At 43.6% G+C, this 10,000-nt stretch overlaps 1 protein-coding gene across 2 annotated transcripts in view; it reads right to left on the bottom strand.

The window, feature by feature from the left end:
• Positions 1-5,131, bottom strand: part of LOC125040965 (nuclear transcription factor Y subunit B-3-like) — an 18,026-nt gene extending 12,895 nt beyond the window's left edge. Inside the window, exons 1-2 of one of the 2 annotated variants that reach the window (XM_047635772.1) lie at positions 4,744-5,131; positions 2,871-3,090 (exon numbers count right to left, since the gene is read on the bottom strand). The gene's annotated coding sequence lies outside the window, so the exon portion shown is untranslated. The remainder of the gene's footprint in view (positions 1-2,870; positions 3,091-4,743) is intronic. The other variant, XM_047635771.1, reaches the window with a different exon arrangement.
• Positions 5,132-10,000: the final 4,869 nt, after the last annotated feature.

Here is a 10,000-nt window from a genome sequence, read left to right as displayed (position 1 = left end):
TCTGAATAACTCCTCATACTTTCGTTACCGTGTGGGGAAAAAAAAAAAAACTTCAGCTCTGAAGAAAAAGAACAACTAAAATTAACCGTCTGGTCTGGGAGTCTTGGAGTTCCTTTGGCTTCTGTTGGCTACTTTAGAAAGATCATGGACAAAGTTACTATCTATTACTATCTACCAAGCAACCCTTTACTCAATCCAAGAATATGTAACTGTAGTTTATATACCACGTTCAAATCGTGCATTTGGAAAAAGCAACATTGAGTATAAGAAAAATATTTTTTTTAAAAGCTGCCTCGTAATTCACAAAAAATAAATCTAATCATATCTATGCCGCTGAAAAACAACACATTTAACACAAAATTACTGAACTTTCATCAGAACCAAAGCAATACCACATCTATGGCTACTTCTAAGGAATAAAATCTCCCCACAATATCTGACAATAGAAAAGTGTCAAATTTTCCGGCTGGTGGTTCCTTAGCAGCCACTCTAAAAATACCTGCAGCGACTTCAGTGTGACCCGCCTTCTGCATACGATCACATGACACACCAAATCCAGACATAGCTGAGAATATCATGCGCAATGCACTGCCCTACCTTAATGCGCACCACTCCCATGGGCTGCTTTCCAAAGAAGAAAGACAGCAACAAAACAATAGATCTATGTAGACGTGGTAATACAACCAAAAAAAAGCCTTGTCCTAATACTGACAGTGATATATTTCACACTGCATACCTCAATCAAACAGAATGAGGCAAATGTCAAAAAACAGAGATTCCTGACAATTGTTGTCTCATAGTTGAGGAATGTAAAGATTAGAGATTTGCATTGATATTTTGCCTCAGGCACTTTTCACTTATAACTCCAACTGATTAGGCTTACTTAAAATTCAGAATCTACTATTTACTCTTCAATCAATATTTAATGTCACAAGAATCATGACAAAGGAAACTAATCAATGACATCATGTATCATATGTCTGAAGCTAAAAAATTATGCCAATAATTTCTTCTCAACATCAAAAGTGTAAAAAATAAATGATGAGAGGGGCTTCTTATTCATCAACATACATACATATCAAAATAAAGTAAAGCATGTACCTATAAAATACATGTGCCAACCAAAAACATCCGAATTCCTCCTTTTCCATTCCTCTCTCGATTACAATATCCTAGCCTCCTAACAGCAATTAAATGATATCGCAATCTCCCCGAACTGCCGTCTGTGGTAATAACAATTTCCAACATCCCAGCCCTGGCATCATGGCGCGGAACTTTCTGATCTGACATTCAACCGTAAGTCACTTTCACGACACGGTTCCCTCCACATATTTCAATTTCCTCTTTCCACCTGGAAAACTGCATGCACGGTCACTGTCAACGCTTCTAAAGCTCCATTCCATACAAGTAACTCGAGGCAAAGGATATATTTAGTCAAGTACTCCTCTTCTCCTCGACCTGTTGGTAAACAAACCAGAGAATTCGTATTCGCTTCATATTCTGAAACATGAACTAGATCATAACAATACCTTAAGTTGAGGAAAAAATCTTCCATGCGTCCTAAATCATCAATTCAATAGTTTTCATACTATAAGATTTTGTAAACTTCTACAAAGACAGAGCTAACAAATTAAACTATTTTTTAAAGTCCCTACAAAATCGTCCCTACACTTGGTCAGAATTCCCGCGAAAATAAGAACTCCTGAAACTCTGAGAGCACCCAAGTCACGTGACCCAGCCGCGTCCGAAACCGTGGACGTCCACGGCTTGGTTTCTCTCTCCAACAGTGTTCGAGCGTTTCCCTCTGCGCGCAATGGGCCAGTACCGGAAGTGCTAGCTGGTAAATACGCCATGTTTTATCTTGTTGCTTTTACTTCCGTAACGGTAGTCGTTCAGAAATGAAAAGACCTGATTAAAAATGTTGAAATGTAGAAGCCCTCTTGTTCACACACTACTGATGATGTCACCCCAAAAGTATGTTGACTGAGGATCATACCTGATACGTGTTTTATATCCAAAAATCAAATGTTATGAAATAAGTGTGCTTAAAACTTTCCTATCATCCATTTTACCAAGAAAAGCTATGGACATAATGCTTAAAAAAAAGTAATGTTGACATTTTTAGTCTTTAATCATGATTTATTTACAAAACAATACCCGCTTATATCTCAGTCTATCTGCACCAAAACACTAACACTCACTCTCACTCTCTTTCACACACTCACTCTCACACTCACACACACACAATCACTCTCTCTCACACACAATCACTCTCTCTCACACACTCACACAATCACACAATCACTCTCTCTCTCACACTCACTCTCTCTCACACACTCACACAATCACTCTCTCACACACACTCACACAATCACTCTCTCACACACACTCACACACTCACTCTCTCACACACACACACTCAAACACTCATTCTCTCACACAAACACAATCACTCTCTCACAGACACTCACACAATCACTCTCTCACAGACACTCACACAATCACTCTCTCACACACACACTCACACAATCACTCTCTTACACAATCACTCTCTCACACAATCACTCTCTCACACAATCACTCATACAGTCATGCACACACTTACAAGCATACAATCTCAAACGTACATGCCCATGCACGCACAACGTTTCCCTGCTCAGCTCCCAGCACTGCCCGCACACGTGCATTGCTGTTTGAGGAGTGTTGGCTCCCCGGCGCGAGGGCAAAAGATTGAGGCTGGTCGGGGCAGCTGGAGTCCAGCCACAGTTGGTAAGCAAAGGCTGTAGGTTTCGCCTCAGGTAGCGGCACCTAGTAACATGAGCCATCTGCCAAACTATACCTCTATCGCGTGTTATGCTGTCGTAGCTTACCCTGGTGTTTGTGGTATGGTATTTCTTGCAAATGATACCAGTTCGGCTGCGTAGACTGGTTATCCTGACGAGGTATCTCCTCCAACCCCGCTGTTCACAAGATTATCACTTTACCACCATAAAAACGTTCTCTCATATCACTGGTATCACACAAACACACACACGAAGGGCACCCTGTTGCTACGGGATGACGTCACGGGCACAGCTACAGCGCCACACACTGAACAAACAACAGAAAAAACACATCACTGCATGCTTGTATCACAAATCGACACAGACGTTCTAGAATCTTTTCACGGGGGTCGCCAATTTGTTTTGCGCGCTCTGTGATCGGGAACACTGCTTCACCTTCACCGTTGTTAAAGTGGGTGTGTTAGTCAGGGCAAGCGAAACCTCTTTGCCTCTGCGTTTTATGCATCCTTTGCAATTGCACACCGCGACACGAGCAATGTTCACTGGGTTCTCCCAACACGGCCTACACAAATTAGAAATCAATATGCCCCTTCGCTCTCTCTCTCCCTCCCACTCACACAACGGTATTTCAAATCTGCCAACGCCATTAAAATCGATATATGCCCGTGAATGTTTTATGGTGTCCCTCCAGCAAGCACTCACACTAACGCTGTGTCAAGTCGTTGTGTCACACTCGCAAAGACACACAGACAAACACGCACACACAGGCGCGCACACGATACGCCGCCAATGCTTGTTCCTCGACGCGAACTCAAACGCACTCGCACTCTTTCTTACTCTCTTTCTCTCTCCCCCTCTTCGGTAGCTTTAACCCGTGGACTAAACGCGCCGTGGGACGTTAGGAAAGAAAGGTGGGAGATGTGAGTGAACCTGGCCCGGACAGATGACTTGAATTTCGCGCCAAACGAACCCTCAGGAACCAAAATTTCGCCGGGTGTCAGTTCCTCCTTTAATTTGGCCTTCTTCGCCTTCGTCAGGACTTGCTCCCTTTCGGCGCGAGAGGCGAGGGCGAAGACGCTGACCCCCAGGGCCCGAGAAGGGGATAAAACAATTCTCGTCAAACGGAAATCAGAGAGAGAGAGAAATATCCGCGTTTATTGCGTCTGTTCGGCAGGAGAGCTCTGGCATCTCCTTTCCAGAAAGCTTCGCGTCGCCTCCAACAATGTTTCGCGTCCGTATGCGTTTCCTCCTGCCTGCGACTCCGCGTTGCCCATGGGAGCAAATCAACGGCAATTTGCCATTGCCGTTCCCTCCGAGAACGAGACGAAACGGTCATGGCAAAATCCTGCAGACGAATAAGAAATGAGTGATAATAAGCGAAAGCCCGCCAACCGCGCGCGAACCCTGGCCGCCGCCAACTGTTGGCCACACAAGCCAAGTTTGGCTTCAAATCGATGAGGCAAATGTCCTCACAAGCGGATTTCCGTTTATTTAAAATCATAATAAAGTAGCATGTACTTTTAGCGCTTTGGTTTGAAGCTTTAGCGAACTTCATCGGGGCTTCTGTAATTTTCCCTGAACCTTAAAATCACATGGAATGGGTTCCCGAACACTCCCCAACTCTCATTTCGATGTATAACCGAAATACACATATAAATATATCAAATACGTATCTAAAATGTATCATTACATCTAGGCGACGCCGTTCACTAGCAAACACTGACGCGCCTTAAAGAAATACACTGAAAACACCACAGCGCGACGCCATTTTTCACAGCACTTTGTACCTCCCTCGTCATCATGTCCTATTTTGAAGCAGATATTTAAATTCTATAAGCACACCAATCCATCAGATTGATAAATTTACTCATGTCGGTGTATATAATCAACAGAGAGCACCACCGACGACCCAAACTGAGCCTTAAAATAAGCCCAACCAACCAGGATCCACCAAGCTTACCCGTCCAAAGTGATGCGATGCAAGCACCTGCACTTCTTCCTCTATTTTTCCACCTTAATATTCAATCCACCACATCCTTAGATTTCTAACACAATCGCTGTAATATCTAATTGCCTGTAGTCAACAATTATCACTGCTAGACTGAGTGTATCCGCGATAAATCACAAAAATGTCACGACATCACTCACACACAACAAAGAGCAGAGACATTACAAAATGGCTGCCGCACCCGGGCTTCGGCGAGACAAAAAATTATCCTCCAAACACGCCCGCGATTCGTCGCTTAACGCTCTGCGCTCGGGGACTCTGTGCGTTACTCCTTCGCTGTTGAGCCCGAGGTGTTGTCCCAAGGCAGAAATGTGTAATAGTTATATGAATAGGTGCATCCATTAAAACAATGGCCAAAATCGGCCGTATTTAAGCAGCCGCTCCGTTTTCTTTGATGTGGAGACGAGTGACTCGTGATTGGTCGACGCGCCCGACAAGCTGTCAATGGGTCAATGACGTATTTATGACGTCACTGCACAACGCAGGAGATGAGGTGCACGTGGGAACGATATGCCAACAAGACGTAGCACCCAGCCGAGGAACATGTTTTGCTAATTATGTTAATGCAGGCTGTGTTAACTGGCCCGAGGAGTTAATTGGGTCAATGTTCACTCATTTACACCATCTTCTCATCTGACAGCGGGGCGCGCGCGTGGCTTGTGATCTCGTCTATTATTACTCCTTCAAGGGTGTGTAGTTAATGTCGCACCACGAAAGCACGCAATGGGTCTCTTATGATAGCTTGCCAAGTTTCATGACGCCTGCATTGGCCTTTGCCTGATGCTAACCTAGGGGTAACAAGTTTAGCCTTTTGACATCGTTGCTTGAGTACACACCTCTGCATCAGAAACTAGGTTAGATTTACGGGCAAGAATCTGTGATACAGCCCAAGAGGATTTTAAATAAAGACCTGTCTATTGGGGCCATGAAAGTGATGAGTTCTACAGGGGCGACGAGGTGGCTGTGGGAGGGATAGGGGCTAGATTAGGGTGTCCCACCGGATGGTGTTGACGCCCACAGGTTAAAGCGCCCGGAGTATTATGAGGCATACGTAGGTGCAGAGGCCCACAGGGTAGTTAGTGCCTCGGGTGACGTGCTCATCTCAGTGAAGAGGCCCACAAGGCTCCCAGACGCTGCGTGTAGACTCGTTGAATGTTCTGGGTGACAGGTTGAGTGATATCCCTGTCTAAACAAATTCATTAGCCCATGAAGATGGATACGCTAACAGTGATTATAAAGATATACGTCCTTTGATATTGATATGAGTCACATGTACACCTTAAGGTGTTTTAGTCCGTTTTATCCTTCAGTGCGAACAGAATAGTGATTTTGTTCCAAAAATACAATACTAACTGTATGCTGGAAGACACCGTCGGTGATTTCCTTGCTTTTAGTGTGTTTGTTATATGTTATCGCTCCCAACTCTGATGGCACTAGGATATGTTGCATCAGGATAGCTAAGTCATTTATAGACATTTATGTATCACCATAGTTTAACGCAGTCATAGCTTGATAACCAGTCTGTATCATTAAATGTAATGAATTACTATTCACTACAAACCACTGATAACCGATGCTCTTCAAGACAGGAAAAAAGAAAATGAAAAAAAATGGCCAAGAAACACTAATGTTCGCAGGAATGAGAACGAGGCAAGTGATAATCGATGGTCTGTGGGCGAGGCTGTCACCATCATCCCAGGCTGTCCCAGAAATGGTATCGGGGCGAAGTGTGAGGCGGAGTGCAGGCTGTGAAAGGCTGATTATCCGTCTGTCACAGGTGTTGACAGGGAAGACGCCATGATTGAGCCTTAGTTTAGGAAGTGGCAAGAAACTGCAGGTCGTTACGATTCCTGTCAACGGCCAGTAATGCGATCGTTAGGGCGTCAGTAGTTCTTGTGACAATCGCTTATGCATCACACGTCAACGTCAATAGCTGTTAGGGGTGTCACTTGTCGCCTGATCTGTATCGCCATGTTTTTGTGCAGGGTTTTATGTGTCGCGAATGCATTTTGGCAGCAAGACTTATGAATGTTTATGCGGAGGGACATGTTTGTGTCCCAGTCTGAGGAATTCATAAACGCACATTATAACAGATATCAGTATTGATTCTTCATTCTGCCATTATTGTGTTGGTGATTACCGATGCAACAATTGTCTTACATCCCATCGGATCTTATCAAAATGGGAGCATTGATACTATTGTCAATCAGATTAGTAAATAAAAACGTGTTTAGGGTTAGTGTTCGTTTCACTAAGCCGCTACAAGATACGTTATCTTGTGTGACAGCGTCCGATAACAGCTCGATAAACTGGTGCAATCCGTTCTATGTTTAAACAGTATGCGAAGCAAGTTCTTTACTTATTTTAAATCCACTGATCATGTTTATTAGTTTATTTGCCTTTCTTTTTAGCATGATATACTTTCCCTGATATTGTGGCTACTTACTCTGATATGAATTAGTATGTTTGGTAATGAATAAAGTATGCTGATAAACATTATGATAGAGTTGTAGCGCCGCAAAAGGGAAGTGTAGTCTAGCAGTGTCATATTGTGATGATACTGCAGGTTTTGTTGATAGTTCCCTAGCAGTGTGATACATGACTTGATTTTGACTTCATGGGTTGATTGTTGTCACGAGGGATTCGGCTGTGACGTGACGGTCCGATCGTGGCGTGATGGCGTGTGACGTCACAGAGCAGGGCTTCAGGAATGATCGAGTTTCGAGGCTCTCAAATAGACCGTGGCGCGCTTTGCGTTGGTAATAGTCTCTGTCGTGCAATAATTCAGTGTTCCTCCTTATCAGCATAATCACTCACACCGCTGACATGCAGTGAGGATCAAGCAGGGAGGTTCGAGCGAAAGCATACAAGGTCGCTGTGATACAGGGTGCCATAACGGTGCGATGATGACGTACTCGTGACGTGGCAATGACGTCACTACTTATCGGTGACGTAACGGAGAGATAATGACGGAGTGGCGGCACATAATAACACTCCGGCCGGGGTGATGTACGCGTGTGCTGCCCGTGACGTCATCAGGGAACTCCAGGCGTTTCTCAGAGTCCGTGGTGTCAAAGAAGAAACCAGAGAGCTTCCTTCTTTGCTGCCAGGAACTCGATGAAGTCTGAGAAAGTTGGAAAGGGAATACTTTGGATACTCGGTTTCCTGCGTCGGTGGAGTTCGCTTCGTCTTATGTACTTGCTATTTCTTTCTGCAAGAGTGTTAAATAAGGAAGATTATAAGATTATTTGAATTATTTAAGTCGTTTTAAGAAGATGTTGTTTTAAACATAAGAGGAAGATGACGTTAATTTGCTGTTATGATGAAAGAGGATGGATCTTTACTTCCCAAAGACCAATGTCATATGGAAGAGATTAAGTTTTGATATTTACTTCGCGCGAAAGAGCGGGGTAATTATAAAACGTAATTGATTTTGTGCCTGTAATAATGTAGTCTCGGTAAAATCATTTACTGTAACTGTTAGTTTTCCTACTGCTGTAATGATATGATGATAATTCTATTGCAAGGGAAAACCCTATGATAATGAAGCTATTATTCTGACAGTTTTATCTGTTCAGAGCGTCACTCAGTATGTGAATGTTCTCATCACAGACTTGATTTTGCCATAAAGACGATAGCATTTTAATGAAACTACCTTTTTTTGCTTGGTCTAGTGGCATCGTCTCTGGAAGTGGGAAACTTGGCCAATGTGGTCCTTATGAGGTACTATTGAATGGTGTCGTCACCGTGAGGAGCAGAGCCGCTATTGGTGCGCTGGCCTGGTGACGTCACACCCAGGGTCATTACTGCTATTGTAGTGCTTCTGAGACCGAAACTTTAGATGGCACTTTAAATTCAGCACCAAGAAAACGTACACTCTTATTGAACAAAGGACCATTTTTTTGCCACAAGTATGAACGAATGTTAACAAGAGCAATAATAGTGATAATAATAACAAGAAGAAGCACACACACATGCCGACATAAACACATCACCTGAAGTTATGTCATACGCACCTACACGGAAGTCCTCATAGCAACATAGACCCGCCGAACATTCGCACGGAGTCGCACTCACAAAAACGTCGTGCGCGCGCAGGCCCTGCTGTGAGTCAAAGGGAAATACTCGCCGGGAGGAGGGGTGGAGGGAGGCCAGTACGAGCTTGACTTTGTGAATGAACGCAGGACTGGGGTGTGGTGCCTGGGGGGGGAGGGGGAGCGTTATGCGGTGTGTGTGTGGTGGGGGGGATGGATGTGGATGAGTGTTTATGTGTATTTGTTTGTGTGTTCAGTTATACATGTATTCTTTCCGGTTATGGGTGTATGCGCCTACTTGAGTATTGGTCCATTCACTCGTCCAGTCTTTCAGTCACAAATCCTGCCGTTCGTTCAGTCATTCAAGCAAATTCTTATCCATACAAAAACCATCCACCCACCCACCTGTCAATCTACCCATCCATTTACCCACCTATTCATCCACTCACCCACTCACACTTCCACTATCCATCCATTTATCCACACAAACACCTATCTATGTATCAATCCATCCATCCACCCATGTCTCTATCTATACATCCACTTTAGCAGCTGTCAATCCAGTGATCCACATTCATATCATACTACATGGGTTCATTCGGTAGTTAGATATGACATTATGTGACTGGTATGTCAGACTTTGAAACTGACAGGTAGTTTGACAGGTATGTATGTCTCCACAAGTGTAAGGCACAATAGTAAAAAAAAAAAAAGTATGAGTATAACATGATGAAATAAAGAATGACATATTCAACAATACACTAACAGCCTTATTTCATTAGTAAGATTGTACATTTGTCATGTTGTTGCGTATTCCTATTCTAATGCACTAATTACAATCAAACTGAGGGTGAGATTCATCCCTGATCCAAGATATCATAAGAGCTTCGTAGAACCAAGCAGATCCTTATCCCGGTCACATTTACTCTGAGGATTTGTAGTGTTAATCCTAAAAACCTAGATGGGTAACATATCTGCCCAAGGATTACTTTAAGAACATTTTCTGAGTAATGTTACAGTTGGCTGCTTTATCTAGCAACCATTATAGTCTATAATACAAGATAGCTTTCTAACAAAGTGATTTTAATCGCCATTGCCAATCCTTACTTCCGGTTGGGCATACTGCAGGTGGCATCATTCCTCTGGTGATGTCATCCGTGACCTCCTCTCCCCTG

The sequence above is a fragment of the Penaeus chinensis genome, chromosome 29 (genome assembly GCF_019202785.1).
Source record: "Penaeus chinensis breed Huanghai No. 1 chromosome 29, ASM1920278v2, whole genome shotgun sequence".
Lineage (NCBI taxonomy): Eukaryota > Metazoa > Arthropoda > Malacostraca > Decapoda > Penaeidae > Penaeus > Penaeus chinensis.
This window is presented reverse-complemented; position numbering and strand designations above follow the sequence as displayed.